The sequence below is a fragment of the Crassostrea angulata genome, chromosome 1, assembly GCF_025612915.1.
Source record: "Crassostrea angulata isolate pt1a10 chromosome 1, ASM2561291v2, whole genome shotgun sequence".
In the NCBI taxonomy this organism is placed as follows: Eukaryota; Metazoa; Mollusca; class Bivalvia; order Ostreida; family Ostreidae; genus Magallana; species Magallana angulata.
Window position 1 is genome coordinate 10,105,170 of NC_069111.1, and position 22,863 is coordinate 10,128,032.

The following is a 22,863-nucleotide window of genomic DNA, read 5'->3' on the forward strand; positions in this document are numbered from 1 at the left end:
ATATAAAATGATCAAACTCTATTTCCTCCGCAGCCAGAAAAACGACTTCTAAGAGGTAAAAATATCAGGCTTTTCTTAATATCTCTACCCACAGTTAACTTATGACTCTCATATTGGTTTTGTTTAAGAATAAATGAATGACTTTTATATGAAATAGAACAAGATGGTCTACAAAGACTAGAGTCACGGATATGATGCATTTCAATGGACTCAGAGATACATCACAAGTCAGTTATACATGAATTAATAACTTGGAGGCTAAAGACATGCGCCTATTTTATGTATCATTAAATATCATATACATGTAAATATATCTATGAGTATGTAATCCTCAACTTTGCTTACACGTGGAATAATATACTAATATTCGATACAGCAAAAATTAAATATTTTTATGTTTTAGTTAAAAGGACTAAGTGCGGTTTTATGCAATTTTTGCCCCCCAAAATCAAAGTTTTAGAAAGAGCTTTAAAATAAGGTGAAAGATAGTTAAAATCATATTGGAAATAAAGGTGTAAAAGGTTATCACCACAGTGACGTCATAATGTAGAAATGACGTCATGAATATTGCATTATTTTGATAAATAGATGTTTTGTAGCAAAATATGGGTGTTTTCCGATGGTTTTTCGACTGGGAAACATCGAGCGCAGGCTTGCTCAAGTACCATTTCTTAGTATAATATGTATAACTATCTGAAGAAAAACATATGTTAAAATCGCACTTGAGCAGACCTGCGCTCTATACTACGGAATGCAAAATATAGAGCAAAAAATGAGAATATCTTCATTTGTTTGCAAATTTGCGGGAATTAGGTCATTTAAGTGACGTCATAGATAAACAGCGAGTGAGCAATGATGACTAAAATCAAGATTAAAGTTATAGGCATCCTCTTTACAATGATTTGTGAAGATTTCATTTTCATACGATACTATTTAAAAATTGGTTGAAATCGGGGGCAGATATTTGACCATACCGCACATAGTCCTTTAATACACATCCGCGGGTCTAGATAGGGAGTTGATCCGGACCCTCCCGAAAAAAAAATCAAATTCCTTAAATTCATATAGTAAAATTACCAAAATTTTGTATTAGTCACCCGCGTGGGGGTGGGGGGAGGGGTCCGCACATGAATGCTTCTCATTTACTCAGAAAGCAGACCTTTGACCTAAACTTATACGGGACCAACATCGTATGTTTGTACTGTATAGTTACATTTGACCCGTCGATTTAAGAATATTGTGTTATCATAATCTATGTGCACCGCTGTGCAATGGTGATGAAATAGTAGTAAAGAATGAAGAGAATGAAGAAGTTCACTACAGTCCAACTCTCTTGAATAACGTTTATTATTATACATGTATATCTGATAATTGTTCGACTTCCAGAGTACAAACTGATAAATTTCAAAACTTCAACCTTGTCGAACATGAACGTACTGTGCCTTAATAAAATTGTGTACTTGGCGTGTGTTCATGGCGGGGTCTATATGGTCATGTAGTTTGTAACAGTGTCACAATTTTTTTTTTTATAGTTTTATAGTTTAATAACTCTTTCTTATACCCAATATACCCGTCATCTTCTCCTGAACAACCAATAACAACATTCGCTACACTGTTCAAGTGGTATTGTAGCCTTCTTGAACAATTATCCAGGTGCCAGGATATCAATGAAGGGTTGTTTCTGGCATACACCGGAAGCAAACCCACTGGGGTACCTTAAAGTCGTGATTTTTAACTAAGAATTATCAACTGAAGGTAAATATTATTTACACTTTTGTTATTTCTTTGTATGTATCTCAGAATCACCCATACAGTACTGTCGCAGCTTTCGTGTACTTTACCTTTTTTATATACAGAATTTCGATGTACATGTATTTCAAAATAACTTGAGCAGAGGCCTTTCTAAGTTGAGGAAATTGGTTGTGATAGATTTTTTATGGTTTGCCCAATTTTAAATCCATATAAAATACCTAATTTTTTAAAAATACTATTTAAGTTTTTAATACTGTTTAAGTTTTTAAGCAAACAACTTGGTATCAATAAAATATCCATTAGTTTTCTGAACTTGGTTTGAAAATATAGATCTATGCAGACAAACAGGGCGCTTCATGCATATACAGAACATTGCGTGAGAATATAACGGATTTTAGGGTATTTTGATAAACGAGTTCTTATCAATTTTCTCCTATCTGTATTTTTTCTGAATATAAAGACCAACAAAGAAACCCTTAAATATTCAATAACAAGACTTATGCAAGATAGGCTGGGAATTATTTCTGATATCAGAAAATGATTTTTTGATATCAAGAATTCGAATTTCTGATATCAGAAAATAATTTTTTGATATCAGAAAATACGGTCCATTTTTGGTGTCATAAAATCGATTTTCCGATATAAAAAAAAAACACTTTCTGATATCAGAAAATGAATTTTGATATCAGAAATTCGAACTGATTTTTTGATATCAAGGATATATTTTCTGATATCAGTTATTTAAATAAAATGGAAACTAATTTTCACATATTCAATGAATACTCCTAATGGACCAAAAATTAAATTGGTGGACTACAGAGCCCGATTTGCATTTTAATATTTGTTGTTTTTTATTTGAAGATTTATTAAAATGTAAGAATCTAATAACTGTTCTTGATAATTCTGGTATAATATATTGAAAGCGCAAACTGTACACCTGTATAATTCCTATTACTAGTATATTATGCGACGCCATCATTTTTTTTAGGATCGTCTCAATATTCACAGCGAATCGCTTAGCGAGCAATGCTAACCGTTGTATATGTATACGAACTTGCCAAAATGAAATCGGATATAAAACTAGACATACTTTATTATTCTTAACAGGTTTGAAACACAATTTCTTTCAAATTACAAAAGTTGCATCACAAAGAGCATTCATTCATTTTATGTAGGACTTATTTTCTGATATCGAAAATCGATTTTTTTGATATCAGAAAATCAAACGATATTTTGATATAAAAAAATGATTTTCTGATATTAAGAATTCGATTTGTTGATATAAAAAATCAACTTTTATTCTTGATATCGAAAATCTTTTTTGATATATCAGATATCAACGCAGTGACCTACATGTATTTCGGGATTCAGATAATTACAGTACCACCCTGTTGATAGTGATGAGTTTACAAGTCTAAAGAGGTTGGATTACATCTGTCAATATTTGAACTGTCTTTTAAAACGCATAATTGGCTACCTTATCTTCACAGATGGTGATCTTTAGGCCGAGTGGTTGTATCAAATTCGCAAAGAAACCGCTTGCTTTTATTTTGAAGGTCTGTACTATTTAACATACGGTTCAACGATATCATATTACCAATGTGGTATTTAACCGGGCTTTGGTAAAAGCAAAGTCCTGGCTGTATGTAGTCAAATCGCCAGTGTTACTTTAAATATCACTACAAAATAAAACAAATAATAAACCCGACCCGAACAGCATCAGAGTAGAAGATTCCACTATACAAAATCGACAACATTACTTAATAAAATATTTTTGAAATGTTGCTTTAGATTAAATTTTGCGAGAAAAGGTGGATTAATTTTCTATTATCCTTATCATGTCATAAAGGCAATATTGTACTCTAAGGGTACACACACCTTGACTATAAAATCCAAATTGTAAGATTCCTTTTGATCATGATGTTATTATTGCATATTTTCAAAACAATGTATACAATTGCATTATTCCAAATTCGCAGTGTAACCTATTGAAAAGCCTAATCAAATTCATCTTAATTAAAATTCATTTCAACGCTAGCAGCTTAAATTCACACAAAAGTGCACATCTAAATATAGTTACTGTAATATGTTCATGTATTAGGGTAAAACATACGTTAATGTTTAGTTGTTTTGCCAGGGTTTCAGGTTTTTCACTATGACTGAAATAATTGCCGACTTAGTGAAGTAATTATCCAGACAATTAATTATTCTGTACATTTAAAATACGGCTAAGCAGAAAGAACAATACACAATGGTAAGCCCAATCTATGTTTTTATAAAACTGCGTCGACTCTATTCACACCAAAAACGACACAGAATTGTATTATATTAGAGGTAAAGGATGGGAAATATATCTACTTTTGGTTCACTTACTGATTTTAAGATTTATTGCTTGTTGATTAAAGGTAGTGATCATGGAATATACAAGACACAAAAATGGTATTTACCTATTTATTCTAACCTCATTAAACATGTAAGTGTAATTCAAAGGTTAATATATGGCATCAGAATCACTTTTTACAACTTGGTTGCATAATATGAAAAACGCATATTTCTTATTTGTTGATTGGTATCAATAGGAAGAATTATGCCAGGAAACAGATTTTTGTCAAAAAATATTTTTATCTTCAAATAAGCGACTCTGACAGGGGTTCTAGTTTAGTGTAACTTGAGAAGAAGAGACATGCAAATCTTAAATGGTCAATCTTTTATAATTTAAGTTTCATTACAGTGTAATAATGTACACAACATACTTACAGGTTATTTCTACAATTATACAATGCACAGGAAATTAAAGTTTTTAAGATGAAGTCAAAACTGTAAAATTATTAACGGACCACACAAACAACGACAATAGGTTACCCGATAGACTTAGGTGAAAGTGACCTACAATGTAAAAAATATTCGTCATCCCCCCCCCCCCCCCCCAAAAAAAAAAACCAACCTCTGCACCAAGAGCAGTGGATTTCACAATTTAACAGGGATTGTTATCTCCCACGATTGTGAAAGTACGGAAGAAAATATTATACATTTTTACTGTGTTACCATATTGGCCTTACCCAAGGGGTGTGATTTCCTGACACAGGGGTAATGAATTTCACAATTTAGGTAGCTGAATTTAAAATCCACTGATATTCCCGAAAATTCACTGACGTCTGACACCTACTGCACATGTACAATGACTGTACCTCACTGTACTGAATCTAATTTAAAAAACTGTGAATTTTATACATGTATAATTTATTTTGTAAACGGTCGGTCATTGCATAGGAAAAATCAATACACTTGCCTAACCAGCAAAATTACAGAATTATTATCAATTATTTATTTATATCGAGCACAATTTGCCGGATAGGGCTGTTAATTCCCTTTATCTCGTTAACAGGTCTTTAGCCGCTAAAAAACCTGCAAATTCACACAAAATCAACAAAAAATCGTGCTCGTTCAAAGTGTACACATATCGAGGTCAGTCTGACTAAAGCCAGCCCCTACTAATTCACTTCGTTGTTCTTTTTCCGATGATTTTCTAATACGCGTTTCCTGATTGGTCAATAGTTTCTTATGAATATGCAGACTTTTAAGGTCATTCGGAGAATGACCCTTACGAGAGTTCTTCAGACCCTACAACGAAGTGAATTAGTAGGGGCTGGCTTTAGTCAGACTGATATCGAGGTGTGACTGCACGCTTGATTACAGGTACATTTTGTAGATAGTACGCAGGTTCCTTGCTCACATGTAGATTCCTTTTGATCAAAATAGATTCAAAGTCAAAGAAGACTGTATTAGCCTTAGACATTTTATTTTGATTGAGAGAGAGAGAGAGAGAGAGAGAGAGAGAGAGAGAGAGAGAGAGAGAGAGAGAATGAATAAATGTATAGATATTTAATAACAGACTTGATTTTTGTTTATTCATATTGTTTGAGTAAGAAATATTCATTTCATTTGAATTATATAAACTAAAGATTAAAGATACATATTGATACATAACTTTAATATGTTGACTGACAATTTTCAAGGTTGATAGTTATGACATTCACAACATTTGATCTACTGAAAGTATGTATCCTATTTATACACACAGATACTGCCTTGCTGATCTTCCTTTGAGGTACACTTCAAAGACATTTTGAGGTTATGACCCTGAAGTTTATATTTTCTTAAATTTCAAAAAACATTACGTTGAGAAACATATAAATGTACTCCTGTGATGTTTGTTCAATATCTTGTGATGTTTGTTCAATATCTTGTGATGCATCGTAATTGCAAGTGCCCCCCTCCCCCCTCCAGCTTTGGTTCGGAGTGCGGCAAGAATCTATTACACCTTCTTCTCTTTTATTAACTGTCATAGCATACACGTTTATTACAGTCTATCATAAAATATATATCTCTCTCTCTCTCTCTCTCTCAGAGAAGAAATTAAATCCATATATTAAAACTATTTTAAGAAAATAACTTTGCTTTAATTGAATCTTTCTTTATTTTGAGCCTGTTCATGTTAAAAGTAATAATTATTATACCGTTTAATACATCACTGTTGAATTTTCATGTTAAAATTCACAATTAATACTGCAGTAGGCGTTATTATGTAAAATTTAAAACTGACATTTTAATATTCATCATTGAATATTTTAATCAAAAGAAATCGTGCAATAATACCTGAATTTGTGTACACAAAGAACAAGCATGGAGACATTTTGTTGATTCTTTGTGAATTGGCTGAGGTTTTCAGTGGCTAAAGCATAGTTAGTGAGATAAAGGGGAATTAACAGTCATATCGAATTAAATGAGGGTTTGTCATAATCCAAAAGACAAAATTCTGTAACCTTGTTGGTTAGGAAAATGTATTTTTCTATCCTTATTCAAACCATAAAAAAGCTATCGATTTTTGTGATTCATGAAGAATATGAAGGCGGCGACATTGCAGAAATATACCGGTACATAACCTGCATGTAACCTGTTGGTTATCTATTTTTTTTCTGCAATGATCGCTATCTTCATAACTTGCAAGACTCATCACCGAAAACATTTTATTGTTCATATTTACATCTTTCTCTTAACAAATGAATAAATTGGTCTGAAAGTAAGTAAAAAATTCACTAAATTACTGTTAATGTACATCAGAACGTTAGCTAAAAGAAACAGCCAAATGGTCTCCAAAGGGAATTTGAGTTTAACTTCATCATGATTATTTCGTGCAGTCCGTGATTTTCACACTCAGTAGATGTCTGACGGTAGTTGACTTCATTGATTTTTTTTTTTTTTGAAAATCAACGATATGTAGTTTTGCATGGCAAGTACGTATAGTTCCTTAGCTGTATTTGAAAAAAAAAATAAGCAATTGCTTTTTATAATTTGAATTATCGGGCTTTTCCAACAAAAATTCCGCGCTCTAGACGGAAAACCCCATAATTATGAATCATGATGTGTAATATTGAAAGATAGAAATAACGCCCCCAAACTCTACGATGCATTTTGTATCAGTAATAGAAAATTTTTTGGAAAATTGTATCCAAGCAATTTTTTAAAGGGCCATGGTCACGATTTTGGGCAAAAATTATTTTTCCGATTTTAATGTTTACAATGCTTCATTAATGCATTTTAAATAGGCAACCAAAATTTGAGTGTCATTTGCTGAGTTATAAGAGAGTTACAGGGTTTACAATTCTTTGCTATTTAAACAAAGCTTTTGTTTACATTTTGAATGTTGAAGTGAATATTGCAATTTTAGTCCCAAAGTTAATGTGTTAAAAGTTAGGAACTGTTTATTTATGCTTAAAATAAAGAAAAAGATAAACAAATCTTTTTTTTACTGGTATATTGAACCTATCTAAACAAAAACAGGGCACGAACCTTGTTCACATGACAAAGAATTGTCATCTACGCTCCCTCATGTCATTATGACCACGTCCATCGGGTATCTGCACATAACCAACAATATTATATGGGGTAACTACTACATAGTCTAGTTCAACCAGCTTTTTTCCCTACACAACGCAGATTTGTTCAGAGAAAGCCAAAGCCTGTGATTAAACGATACCAATCATCAAAATGCTTTTATAAAAAGGAACAAAAAGTTAAAATGTTGAAATGAATGGCATTGTTTCTTAGCATTTAATCATTAAAAAAAAAGAATTCAACGTAAAGGGGAAACTTTTTTTTTCGTGTTTGTATTTGGAATTATCTGACTAAAAACAAAGATTGTCATTAATAAAATAGTGTTACATTTGTATAATAAAATATTTCAATAAATTTTTGTCTTTTCCCCAGACTTTAGCTTTAAGATTCTCTAAATGTTTATACGATTATAATGAAACATGCACAAATGCGTATTTGTACACAACTTTGTCCATATTTCAAAAAGTAGATTCTTTATGTCATGCAAAAATATGATTTTTTTTTCCATTTCAAAATTTGATCAAAAACATATGGTTTGCGTCCGATTTGACGCTTGTGTCACATTGTAGGTAAATTTTACTATAACTAAGCTCGTTTTTATTACGGTCTTAACTCTTAAAGGGGCATGGCCACGATTTTGGTCAAATTCTATTTTTCTGTTTTTATTATTAACAATGTTCTAGGAATTCATTTCTAATAATCAAATAAAATTTGAGGGTCAGTCGTTGAGTGATAAGCAAGATACTGGGCTCACGATTCTTTGTCATGTAAACAGGACTCGTGCCCTGTTTTTGTTTACAAAGGTTCAATATACCAGAAAAAAATCTTTTTCAAGTTGATTTGTCTAGCTTTCTATTCATTTTAAGCATAAAGAAACACTTTCTGGCGTGTAACACATTCATTTTAGATCTAAAACGGACATTTTTACTTCAACGTTCAAAATGTAAACAAAAGCTTTGTTTACATAGCAAAGAATTGCAAGCTCTGTTACTCGCTTATAACTCAACGAATGACAACAAAATTTTGGGTTGCCTATTGAGAATGCCTTACTGAAGCACTGTAAATATTAAAATCGAAAAAATAATTTTTGACCAAAATCGTGACCATGCCCCTTTACGACTAAACCTAGACTATAATAAGAACCCTCTTTGAACTCCAAACCCTTGTCAAGTTTGAAAACTTTTATATATTTTATATTTAACTATTCGGAGAAGCAGATTTATAAAGAAAAAACCTAATACTTTAAGCTGAAGAATAACCTTATCTCCTATATAAGAGTATAAGCATACCAAAAAGTTAATCTTTTAATACAGGGGCTCTATCCGGTGGCGTACAGTGTACATAGCGCTCTGGATTAAACGCTGTTTTTTTCCTTTTCTGTTATTCAGGTAATGAACTAAACGAAATTGATAATGTTTAGGTATAAATGTCTAAAGAATAAATATTTATTATACAGTAAGTATATCTTTTAAAAATTAATTTCAGCTGATAATCTGATAACATTGATATACATGTATTATTATTATTATTATTATTATTATATATTTTTATCTGCGGTTGATTTCAGAACCGATTTAAAGAAAATAATGGAAAATGGAAAGTAACTTTAGATTTGAAGTATTTGGAGATGATGACATTTCATATGATGAAAATACTGTACTATTTAAATAAGTTCATAACTACATTGTAAAATATAAGAGATTTAGTTAAAATTATAACTGTACCTTTACATATAAGATATGTACGCAAAAGTTATCCTTCCCATTCTCCCCTGAAAAAATGCTGGATCCACGCATGAAAACGTTCCTTTGAGTCAAGGATACCATTTCTCCAGTTACGTTTTCTACATGGTACTATTTCTCCTCATATCTTTTTGCACGCCATCTAGCGTTTATTTAGTGCAGGACTGTTGGTTTTGCATCGGTGATCGTTTGTTTTGTATCGATGTTTGTTGATTTTGCAAAAGAGGCTGTTGGTTTTGCTTTAAACTGGTCTGTTTCGTATTTTAGTATTTTAAAAATCAGTTGTTTGTTTTGCATAAACTTAAAGTCTTTTTTACCCTTTCCGCCGCCCAAAGAGATTCCTCTGACATTAACCGTCCGCTTCTAGAATACGACAACCGATCACACATGTACATATAAATATGTACATGTATTTGTCAAGTCAACCAACATGCTCTGTTTGTCATCGGTGATTGAAGCGGAAAGTCAAAGGCAAAAGAACGGTCTCAAATGGATACTGTTCCGAATGTTCCAGATCTTGTCAGTTTAGAGCGAAACCCATTATTAGCAAATACCGATGCTATGGTGTGACATCATAGATTAAAGTTCATTGACAGATTAAAATCCCGAGAACTCTTATTTGCCTGTTCACTACTCGGCGAGAAGATTGACCCCTATTTTAATACTGCTAGATGTAAAAGGGCATAAATGATCCCCAAAAGATTATTTTTTAAACAGTTGATGTTTCCGATCCTCGGTCTCAAAGTATATATTTTTTTATCATAAAAATGTTTTTTTTCTTTCAAACTTCATAGATGTCATTAGATAAATTTTTTTTTAGATGGTATCTATGCAAAGTTATTGTAAATTTGCCTGCAATGGATATAATGTAAATAAATAAACACGCAGAGTTACAAAAGTACCGGTGCATCGGTGGCTCGAACTCTTTACTAATAAAACTATATTGAATAGTAGTTCTCCGTGGACCCACTACGCCAAGCATTTAGTTGTGTGACTGATGGTTACACTAACAGTAGAATACTAATATAAATTATCAATATAAAAGTCAGATTTATGGTACGAATAAAGGAAATCCAGATAATTTATAGTTATCGAACATTGCTGAAGATCGGAGATTGTTAAGTAAAAAAAAAAATTAAATTGAGGATTCTGAACGAAACAAAATAATAATACAATGAGAACTGATATCGAGTAATTTGTTTCAAGTGATACAGAAACAAATTTTAACAAGTGAAAAGCTGTCAATATGACGGCAAACCGGGTTTTCTTTTATGTGAACTGTGAACTGTATCCATAATCTATGTCAACCCTTAATTGATAAACATTACCTACCGTATCCAGTGAAATGGAGTACCCTATATGCAATATTTTGCAAAAAATGACTAATTTCAAAAGCTGGTATTTTTTTTTTATTGATTATCAGAAATTAAAATCCTAGCAATAAGCACACCTCTGATATATGTACAATTGATATGCAAAAGAACAACTTCATATCTTGAAAACTGTAGGAGGAGTTATCCGTACAATGAGGGTACCCTTTTTTGGCAGCCGACCGCCCGTCATTTTCACCATTTTTTTTCGTTGGAAAACCCGGTTAAAAACTCAAATTTTGCGTAGAATGAATTTCTTATGAATTTTTTTTAAACATAATTTTTGTGACTCTTATTGTGTAGAATACAAATTTGATGTGACCTGTATATTATATTGTACTTAAAAAAAATCTAATAGATGTAGTAATAATATTGTTAGTATAATGTTATTATTTTAGAAGTAATTGTTCGGCAGTTCTAGTCTTCATGCACATAATTATAAAAATCTTGAGTATAGTCAGCCAGGTGATCCTTGTTTGCAATTAAAGGTATTTAAACGTCTGGAGCTCTGGTGAATTGAGAATTTAAACAGTTAGTATTCTTGCTCAACTCTGGACTGGTGTATTGAGACGAAGGAGCAAAAATAGCGCAACTAGTAAGTTTGTGATTATTTCTATTGCATTAAATATTATGTAATAACATGTGCTACATGTTTATTATAAATTCAATATCCAAATTTATGTATAAACTTTAGTGTGCAAATGGATCGATTTGACAGTTTAAAGAAGGGTGTCTGATTGGCTAAAAACTAACCATTGTTAATATATTTTGTTTTTTTTTGGGCGGGGGGGGGGGGGGTGGGGGGTGGGGGGGGGGGGGGTTAAAATACAACATAAAATATTAACATTTTTCTTGCAACAAATAGTTCTATATTTTACACAATAAAATTGATATGTCTATTTAAGAATTTTATTGCACGCTATAATTGCGTTGCAAAAATCCCCATTTCGCTTACAAGTCGCGCTTTCTCTGTAAATTTAAGATATAAGAAAAGTCTTAAAATCATGCACTACATGTAAACATGTGTTAGTGATAAGAGATCAAATAAGTTCATCGTTTTTATTAGAAAGTCCCTAAAAACTTCCTTATCTACTATTTGATTTCCTTACATTTTGTTTGGGCCATATTTAAGCACGTGTTGATTAACGTTTGATTAACGACATATTGTTTCACAAGAGGCCGAAGTATATCCCATTGTCACTGTTTGGTAAAAGGCCGCAATGTTCCGGATCGTCCACAATCACCGACCTTCTTTCACAGTCTTCACAGCAGAAACAATCTTAGAACCTTGCTTTTGGCGAAATGAGATACTTGGTAGACAATAAGCTTAGCGTTCTGTGAAACATTGTCCCAGTTTTTATATTCTTGACAATGATTTGGGATTTGTTCCTCTGGCCAATTGCAAAGATTTTAAAGTTAAAACTGAAGGTCAACTTCTTATAATTTTGCAAGCAAGCAAAATAAATAAATAAATAAATAAATAAATAAATAAATAAATAAATAAATAAATAAATAAATAACATCAGACATACTTCAAATCAAAGTACTGAAGTACTGACGGGATTTTATATTATTGATTATTATTTATTTTTAAATCAACGATATATAATTTCGCAAAGCAAGTAGTTTCTTTGCTGTATGGGATAATTACGCACGTTTACTTTCTTATACGAATTCTTGGACTTTGCGACAAGAATTGCGAGATATAGACGGGAAACCCTATATCAATCATGTTGTATAATATTAAAAAATAGAATTTACGTCATCAAACTTTGCGATGCATTGTGTATCAGTAATCGAAATATTTCTGTAAAATTGTATCCAAGCAATTTTTCACAAACAAATGATGATAAAGTCTGGGCTGTAGAAATGGCGATTCGGTAAACAATATCTAAATTGTTGTTACCACTTAAAATCTGACTATTTTCAAAGTATTAATAAATAAGTTTCCTTGAAAAGCAATGCTTATGAATAAATTACATAGAATTAATCGATTATTTTCAAGTACTAAGTCTTGTCAGCGATGATAGTGTGTGCTTAGTGTCCTTTCTGACAATTTTATTTCTTTAAATAAAATCTGCAATATGTCAGAAAGGACATTAGGCCCAAACATTGTTTCACTTCCGTTTTGCCAGAATAACTGCATAGGAGAGCTGTTTAAAATCAACTCCGGAAAATGACAAAAACACATACACAAACACAAAATCAAATCAAAACAAAAACCAAAAAGAGAATAAGATCGACCAAAATTCAGAATATTAAACCTGAATTATTTAAACCAATTTTAAAAAAATTCAAAACATGGGTTTTAACCGTAACTGGGCCAGCACCTGAAATCAAATCCTTCTACACTATAACTTGAGAGAAGTCCACAAATGACTTTTTTGTGCCCGTCGTTATCTAGAAAAATGATCCGTGGCGAATTTACAAAGAAACTTTTGTGAATTACCTTTCTCGTATTCGCCAATCTTTAAAATCCTTCTTAACACGCACCAAAAAAGTTTTTGAGAGGGGGGGGGGGCAGCTTTTTTTTTTTTTTTTAAATAAAATTGCTCTTCCAGAACTTTTCAAAATTTGTAATTATTTGTTAGTTCTGTCTTTTTTTTAACTTATAGACAAGGGTCGACAAATAGGTTTAGCATAAAAAGTATTTTATTCATAACATACTCATAAAGGGTAAGCCAAATTAAAAGTTACTGCGATCACAGTGCCTTTTATGGGTTGTTGGTTTTGATTTGTGCATTGTTCATTTATATCACCAAAGACGCTGTCAAAAACGAATAAAAATTATAACTGAATATTTTTTCACGTGTTTATTCATAATTAAACGTGAAACACGTTAAACAGACAATGTATAGTACAAACCTGACCAACATTTGAATCACTGAGTAATGTTAGGTTTTTTTTCTCCAGCAATAAGCTTCTTATGATGGCCTGTTGTGAAAAAAAAAATCTTCAGCTCATTAGGAAAGATTAGGAGATTATGGTCTGTTCTTTTGGACAAAAACTAAACTACGGAGTAATAATCCTCTTTAAACTCATAGGACAAAAACTGCAGTGTTGAGAATCATTCCTATAAACGTTGTGAAAAATTGAACATTTAGTAGTATTATGCAATTAGCAGTGTTGATATAAATACAAAATTAAACTAAAATTCAGATTGAGTAACATTCCCCTATAAGAATGTATAATATTTACTAATTCTTTTGAGACAAACAATTAACTACAAAATAATATTCCTCCATGGACTGTGCTCATAAGACAAACATCAAATTACAGTGCAACATTCCTACATAGAAGGTTACAAAAAAAAAAATACGGAGTAATATTCCTCTCTGGAAAGATTATTAATACAAAGACTTAAGTGCAATGATAAATATCCATTTTCGTATGACAAAATATATGCTAAGAGTAACATTCCCCAATACAATCTTGATCACTTCTTCAGAAAATTTAAAATTATTGTCATTCCTAAGTAAAGACCTCGTACACAATAACAATCAATAAGAGGTTTTTTCTTTAGTCCTCCTGAAGGACATTTGCTATAGTATGGGAGAACATTCCTCCAGACGACTTTTAAAATTCTCTTCGGACAAAGTGGAGTAACATCTCTTGGACGCCATGTTCTATTAATACAAAACTAAGCAATGGAGTTACATTCCTCCAGACGGCAATGTAAAGTTCTCTAAACAAAGCGACGGAGTAATATTTCTCTGAACGGCATTGTAAAGTTCTTCTTGGACAAATCTAATCGACGGAGTAACATTCCTCTAGAAGGCCTTTTTAAAGTTCTCATCTGGCAAAACCTTAGCACTGTAGTAACATTTCCCAAAAATGTCTAGACAGCTTTTGTACTCTTCTCTGGAGACAAGATCTAAACTTTTGAATAATAATCTTCTAGACATGTACAGTTTCGTAAACTTTTTATGGGGAGAAATTGATGTTGGTAGTACTTCCTCAAGGAATTTTGGTACTGCTCTTTTGAGACAAAAACTAAGATTTTGATCTACATTCCTGTAACAAGCTTTGCACTGTTCAATTGAGACCCCCCCCCAAAAAAAAAAAAAACAAAAAAAAAAAACCAAAAAAAAACCAAACAAAAAACGGAAAAAAAACCCAAACAACCAAATAATAAAGTAATAAAAACAACCAAAAAACTATGCAGAAACATTATTATATAAAACTATGCACAGGTATACTATAGTAGTAAGACAACAGGTCAATACGGAATTAGTTGCTGTGAACAACATTCTAATCTGATTAGCCGTGCATATAGAACATGATACAATCAAATAATGTAATACGCCGCTATGATGAATTTAATATACATGTATATATGGACGTACTAACATTTAAAAAATGGTTCTGATATTCACGTTTGCAAAGGGAAATCCGTATCAATACGACTGCATTTTGTTTTGGCAGTTTTTTCCAGGTACATAAACAAGAACGTTTTAATAATACATTTATTTACATATATGAACGAGTATTCAAATTAATTCAGAACTGCTTTTCATAACTTACATCATAACGATTCTAGACTGTGTCAGATAAAAAAAAAATGCGGCATATTAAGTTAATATGAATAGACGATAATTAGATTTAGCGATCGCAAAAACAGCCTTTGAATTTTTAAAAAATCGTGGCCTTCTCAATTTCTTTTCCTGTTGCGGAGCACATCGATTTGGAGCCAAATTAGATATCAGTCACTTTATCTCGTTCTTAAATTTTCATATAGAAAATAGAAGTAGAATAGAAATAGAAATAGAAATATCATGAAGTTGGCCCCTCCCATCATTTTTAGGAGAATGTAAAAAAACCCTCAATTGATGATAATGACATTAACAGTGGGTATATAGAAGATAAAGAAATTGTAGAAACACATTTATCTCATACGTGTGGTGTATACTACCCGTGTGATATACCTTTGCTATATCAAATGGGTGATGCTTTATCAAATACTTCCGGTCGGAACTACTTTTGACACAGCCCCTCGCTTCAACGCTTCAGTGACCTATTTTCGAAGATTTGCTAGTACTTTCAATATAACTATATGATATCTACTACAAAAATTAATATAAAATTGATTTTGTCAAAGATTTAAATTACAAATATGAAGGAAAACACATAACTGCGTAGCATAGGCGTTGGAACCGGGGGGCTATTGTGAGTGGAGGGGGGGGGGTTAGCCCCCCCCCCCCACCTTTTTTGCAAATTTATTAATAACCGTAACCACAAGACCCTTTTTTCTTGTTTGTCAAGATTTTTGATAAATGTAGCCCATTTCCAACTTTCAATTTGCTTTGTGGAGTTTATAAAACTACAAATTACGTTAACTATCAACAGATCAAGGAGTTCATCCTGACGACGCGATGAAATCAGACCGCTCTGGTTGTGTTTATATAGAAGAACTTACCGAAATAATGTTTCATGAGACTTTATTCCACCACCAGTAAGCATCCTTATTCTGGCACTATTTTCAATTTCGAATCATAAGGCTAGCTTAGTGTTTGTTTTATTAAACATCATGCATCAACAACTGTTCCTCGTTCGAGTCATATTCAAACTAACGAGCATTCGCAACTTCGTCTGTGTCAACAAACTTTATTATTCAAGTCTTCTAATCGGAATTTCCATTTAATCAAGTTAATAAGCTCTAGGAAAAATTATCTAGAGCTAAAAAATTATTTTAAGGTTTATTTCAGTGAAACTTTACATTAAAACAGTTAGATTTTACTCAGGAATGACGTACTAAATTGTATTGCGCAAGGTCACAATAGCCGCATAACACAACGTTGCATCATCGTTTTTAATCTTTGAAAAAAAACCCAATTTGGGTCACACTAGGGACTGTCTCAAAAGCTTCATAATATAAATCAAATTGTATGAGATAAATAGAACATCTATAATTGTGTGATTTTATATTTGCTTTATCCAACTCGTTGAAATGGTTATATTCGCTCGGCAAGCCTCGCGAATATATACACCATTTCAACTCGTTGGATAAAGCAAATATAAAATCGCACAATATAGATATCCTCTATGTATACACTAGGCAAAATTGCTAACGCACCACCTACTACTTCTTTGATTGTTTTAGATCTGAACGCAACAAAGATTGATTAGTATATTATTTTAACAGTTTATAATAATACAGAAAATGAAACATCATTTGTTGTTATCTTATTGACCAGTTGCTTTGAGTACTGTTTATGAAACATTGGTAACCCCCATTATGTGATTCACATATCAATATCAGGTGTTGGCTCCATTTGCTCGTATAAATGGGATCTCTCTGTCTTTTCTCCTAGTATTTACGCGACGCTTTGGAATTCTTGCTCGGTCCCTCACACTTCCGGTTTGCGCAAATTTCCGGTACAACCTTGCAATTGACGTGTGGTGCCTTTTAAACACTTTGGCTACCTTAAACGACATTTTTTTATTTGATAAGCATGCTGTGTCATATTTTAGCAAATATCACCGGTATTCGTACAATTATTAACATTTTTTCTAACCTCACTAAAGGAGCATTCTGCAGAGACCATACCAACTGTTCTGCATCGCTCTTCTGCGATCAAACGCGCCATACCCCGTCGGGTTTTTTGTGAGGTTTTAGTAATGAATGCATCAATAATAAGATCACAAAAAAGAAAGTAAAGATTTGTGAGCACGATTTGAGCATTTTTAAAGAAGAGTCACGCTTCGGTTAACATTGCATCCATTTATCCGTTTGGACATTTAAATGTCTTACTTATAATTTAGGTGACTTATTTAAACATTAAATATATCTTTAAAAAATTCTAGGATGTAAATATTATTTTATTTCAAATGGTGCGTTAGCAATTTTGTCCAGTGTATTCATATCCCCCACCAAGAATTAGTATTTTCACGATTTTGCCCATTTTAATTTTGTTTATCTGCCCCCTCCCCCTTCATAAAACGATATGCTTAGTGCCTGGATATAAAAAGTATCATAACACTAAAGTGCATATACTGCATATACAACCCTACACTATGTAGAATGGAATCTTCTCCACGGCACGTAATCCTACCTCCAATTTTTTAGGGGTCCATGTTTGCTCTGCTCCTGAATTGCATTTTTTCTTAAGTTTGGACTTTTGATTTTGAGCACTGTTCGTTATCACTACATGTCATCGATACATTCCTCATATAAGAACTGTAATCGACTCTGAGTGACATGTCAATTCATAATTCACGATACATGCGTGACATTGATTCTGTTTTACAACTTTCTCTATCAAGATTCAACAGAGACTGTTTAATGAATTTGATTTTATGTATTTATCATTTAGTTTATAAAGTACATGGCTTGTACAAAACATTCAGTTTTCTTCTTTTTAGGCTCTGTTACCAGAGCAACGGAACCACATAGCAATAATTAATGGATATCCTCTTTCTTACTTTTATTGTCAAGTGTAATTCACTCGTTTATTTTGTTAATTTCAAGTTCCATTATCATGTAGGACAAGAAAATGTACAGAAAACATAATAATCGTAACGCAGGCCTTTGTGATGGCGAATAGAATAAACGGTCGCAGATACAGTGTACTAATTAGCAAAGGTTTGAACAGGAATAGCTTTACAGACCAAAGGCCTCTAGCGGGAGTTTGCTAAACATTGTTACACTAAAGATGGGAGTTTTGGTGAGTGCTCGCTCTGCTGTGCAGTGCACAGATAATTTGTGCTACAGTTTTTGTGACTCAAGTCCTCAGTTGAACACTTTATTACCTTGAAAAGTGCTGGTAAAAAAACCCATGTGAAATAATCTGCATCATCTAAAATTTCTTCGGTGCTCATACGGGATATACGGTTGGGAAATTTTATAACAAAGCATAATTATCACAAAATACCTCAACTACATCACTTCGGTCAATAACTATGGTTTTTCCGGTCAATATGTATTTGTTTCCTTCGTTGCCATGCAATATTTATCAGATATTAACTTTGAATCATACTGGATTACCATTCAACCGTACTCGCATTATAACTTGAAACAACTTGTGTAGCATACTGAGGGCGCGCTTGATTTTCCTAAAAGGTGTACACCGTGCATACTTTTGTAAATCAAGTGCACCGTTCTACACCAAGTCAGGGGCACGTGTTGTTGAGTGTAGCACTGAACCCAATATGGCAGTTGTTATGATTAGAAATTTGACAAATGATTTTGAGAAATAAAATGGACTACATTAAAAGTTGCCATTTGTATGAGCGCCATTAAATTTGAAATGTGTTATTCTTTGCAATTGATTATATTGGGGAAAATCCACGGATCGTCGCTGAATATCAGATCCTCTGTTAAAACTGCATCATTTTACGCCATATATGTACTTAACTTCCCAACACTACTCCATTAGGTGTGCTGGATATACGATACAAAATATATACACTTCTGTACAATGAAGTTCGATTTTTAAAAAAAAAACCATCTAATATTTCAGAATTCAAGTTTCAGTTTTAATCAAAAGTACACGCATGTCGACCACGTGAAGAATCGGGTTAACTGCACCTTTAATATAGTTGCATTTTGCAAGCAGGATCATTGCATTCATTTGGGGCCTTTTCAGCTAAAGACGCCCTTGTGTTTGTTAGAGTACTCTAGCTGTACCGGAGTCTGACTCATAGATTTTCTTTGTTAAAACATAGTTTTTGTTGGATTCCCTTAAGATAAAGTTAACAAACTAACGAAGTTGTAACTGATTGAAAGATAGGAGTGATATAGTTGCTTTCCAGGGGGAGGGGGGGGCTGTTTGTTGAGTATGGTTGTGTTTTACTTTATCCGTTAATCCATTGATCAGTCAACATGTGTAAAATATAGGACGAAAACATGTTTTATACCTCTATTCAAGGTTTTACTCGAGATATCAGCATCACATAACCACAAGGTAGATCAGAAAATCAATATTGAAAATATCGCTTGATTGAACACTTTTATGGACGTTGACAAAATCGAACATTCAAAATACATACATAAGCGAAACAAAATTATTTTATGATATGGTAATTAACATCTGTTTTATTAATCACCCTTCGTCATCCTCCATCGCGTTGGATTGCACGTAACAAACGCCGGATCAATGCCCATGTAAAGACTCCTTTCAAGTAACATAAAGCAACATGAAAACAATTAACTTTTGTATATTCAGAAGAGCATCAATTTGCAAAACAGTTAAATTGCATACTCTTAAGCACGCCAAAAATATCATTATACATAATATATAACATTATATTTTTTGGCGTGCTTAAGAGTATATATACATGTTTTATGCATTGTATGTAAAATATTACTTTAGTGCATACAAAGCATAAAACATGTATATATGACGGTATCTGACATCACTTCTCCCCCTTCTGATTACCTGCAGGTACCAGCGTGTCAAAATCATTGGAAGGGGAGTAGAGGGAATACGGAAGTCGGCACAAGGCGGGATATTGATCAGATATTAACGCCGCAGGATGCAGCGATGGAAGCCGTTTCGTTAAAATAGGATTAGTAAACCCGTTTGAAGGTGAGTATATACATATGTATACATATACATGTAAAATTCATAAAAAGTGTACAATATATACCTGTAATTAAAAGATTTGAATTATTTCTGGGAGGATTGAGGATTCTGTGTTTTTGTATCTTTGCCTATTCACGCCTTAGTCTGTGGAGAATCGATCGGTACACCCAACATTGCTTGTAAGTTTATTGTGCTACATGTGCGCCTAATAGCCTTATTTGATAACAGATTCTGTGGAAACAGAAATATATTTCTTTCTTATAATGGACATGATCCGTATTGATCCGAGGTAATGACGCTCGAATTGGCGAGTTTCTATTTCGTTTAACAATAGCACAGAAGATATGAAGGAGATTCTTTGTAAATATAAAGGGAATTGTACTGCAATTGTAAAATTATTCCCTAATTTGAATTTACTTTCCATGCCATTTGGGACGGGAGCATTCAGTGTAATTCGAATAGCGCGTACTGATTAGTCTAAGACATAAAACGTTTGAAATCACCTGGAAATCTAATGGGTGCACCAACTGCATCGACCGATTCAGTACAACATTCTTTATACATGTTATACTAGCAGTTGGTCTCATCTTAAAATAAATACCACGTATGGTTATGAAGACAAAACCTTCCATAGCAAAAACAAAATTATTTTCAAAGACTAAATCTATTCAATGTCATCTTTAAGTAATGTCGAAACCATTGAAAACTGATTCAAAAATAGTAAAAGAAAATGATAGTTCTTAAACAGCAAACAGAGATGCGAGGAGAATCCTTTCCTTTTGTCCAGAGTTCTAAGTTACTGAAGCTCTTTGTGAGTTAATTTTAATTTAAGAAGTATTTTATTCAAGTATATAGATACATTGAAATGGATTGAACAGCAGGCATAATGCCTATTTATGTTCTCTCCTGAGTGTGTTTGTGAGTGTTTGTGAGTGTTGAAGCCTCTTGTCCTTTCAACGACCTGTTTATACGTACAAGATATCTAATTATTCATGAATATTTAAAATCATTGCTTCCAAGCCCTATGAACACACCTGTTCAATAATAGATTTGGTGTAAACTTGACCATCTAATAAGTTAAGGCACTGCTAAATGGCATTGAAACCTTGGTACCTGTGTTTATTATGCAGCATTTTCTTAATAGTTCAAATCATTCAAATCTCAACGGTACAAAACAAACTCACATACGAGGTTGCTCTTGTTTGTAATGCTACATGATGTAGTTATTGAATACACATTTTTATATATATGTTATTCTTCTGTTCTGCAAACCATCTGAAAAAAACCAGCATAATTATTTACCAGCTTTAAAGTTGTTTTTTCTATATATTTGTATTAGTGATGAGATTAATGGCTCACCATTGAAATGACGTAAGCAGAAATCCAATTATTATTGATGATGAAATATGATTACTTTGTCCAGTGGCTGGCCAAGATGTATCTGGGCGATTCTGTGCTTGCTTTCAAAATGAATACCAATATGACCTTAAAGTTCTGTAAAGTCTGAAATGAGATTTGATGATAGGCCGATTCTCTTTCATGAACAATATGCAATTCTTACGCTATGTTTTAAAGCATTGAAAAACTAACGATTTCGTAAGAATACTACCGTTGATAAAATAAAATCTCATAACAAATGGGGTTTCGAATACCAAACGATAAAAAAATACAACAATATTTAATATAACTTCTTTTCATGAATTTAGATTAAAAACTGTGTGATTAAAATTGATTTCCTTAAACAAGTTTCCCAGCGTTTGTAAGCGTTCATTCACATAATAAATTGAACCAACCCAAGCGTTTGATCATATAGTGTGTAGGTTTACGGTAAAATTTGAGTTGATTCATGGTGTCATGACTACAGTTGTCAAAACAGTAGCCATAGCCCAAATATTAGATGAGAATTTGTGGTAATTACACATAACTCTCAGATTACACGTCATTTCAACATGAATTAAAATCACACAAATTGCCATATAACCATAACATTCATTAATTCAATATTTTGATTTTAACAAAAACTAATTGGTCTAGATATATGACATGCATGGAGTACTTTGCCTTTCATTGAAGGTAATGACTGGCAAATAACATCCTTTTATATACCTGAAATTCGAGATTAGCTACAGCGCGTGTCTTTTCAGTTATAACTCGTTTGATTGCGACGCCAAACTGATTCACTGAGTTTCAAGTTTCAAGTCATCGATTTTTAGTTTTTAAACCAAAAGAAAGATGTGCATAACATTTGAATATAAAAAAAATCAATATAGAAAGGGAAAAGTTGCTAATAAAACATCAAACCGGGTTTTCTTTTGTATGAACAGTATCAACAATTCATTTGTCACCCTGAACCTATCCAGAAAAATACGATACTGTACATGGATTATTTTGCAAAAAAATTATAAGTATGTTCAACAGGTAATATTTTTGCATAAATTATCAAAAAAGTAATATGCGCACTTCTTATATATGTACAGTTAATCTACCAAAAAACATCTTTCTACATCAAAAGTGTAGATTGAGTTATCAGTAAAATATGGAAACCCTTTTTTGGCAGCCGACCACCCGCTTGTCATTTCC

At 32.5% G+C, this 22,863-nt stretch overlaps 1 protein-coding gene across 3 annotated transcripts in view; it reads left to right on the plus strand.

Annotated features, from left to right (window-relative positions):
• Positions 1–1,602: 1,602 nt before the first annotated feature.
• Positions 1,603–22,863, plus strand: part of LOC128184313 (beta-1,3-galactosyltransferase brn-like) — a 41,883-nt gene continuing 20,622 nt past the window's right edge. Inside the window, exons 1-2 of one of the 3 annotated variants that reach the window (XM_052853759.1) lie at positions 1,603–1,755; positions 20,143–20,286. The gene's annotated coding sequence lies outside the window, so the exon portion shown is untranslated. Of the gene's footprint in view, positions 1,756–8,966; positions 9,036–11,234; positions 11,355–20,142; positions 20,287–22,863 lie in introns of those variants that run through there. The other 2 variants (XM_052853767.1, XM_052853751.1) reach the window with 2 other exon arrangements.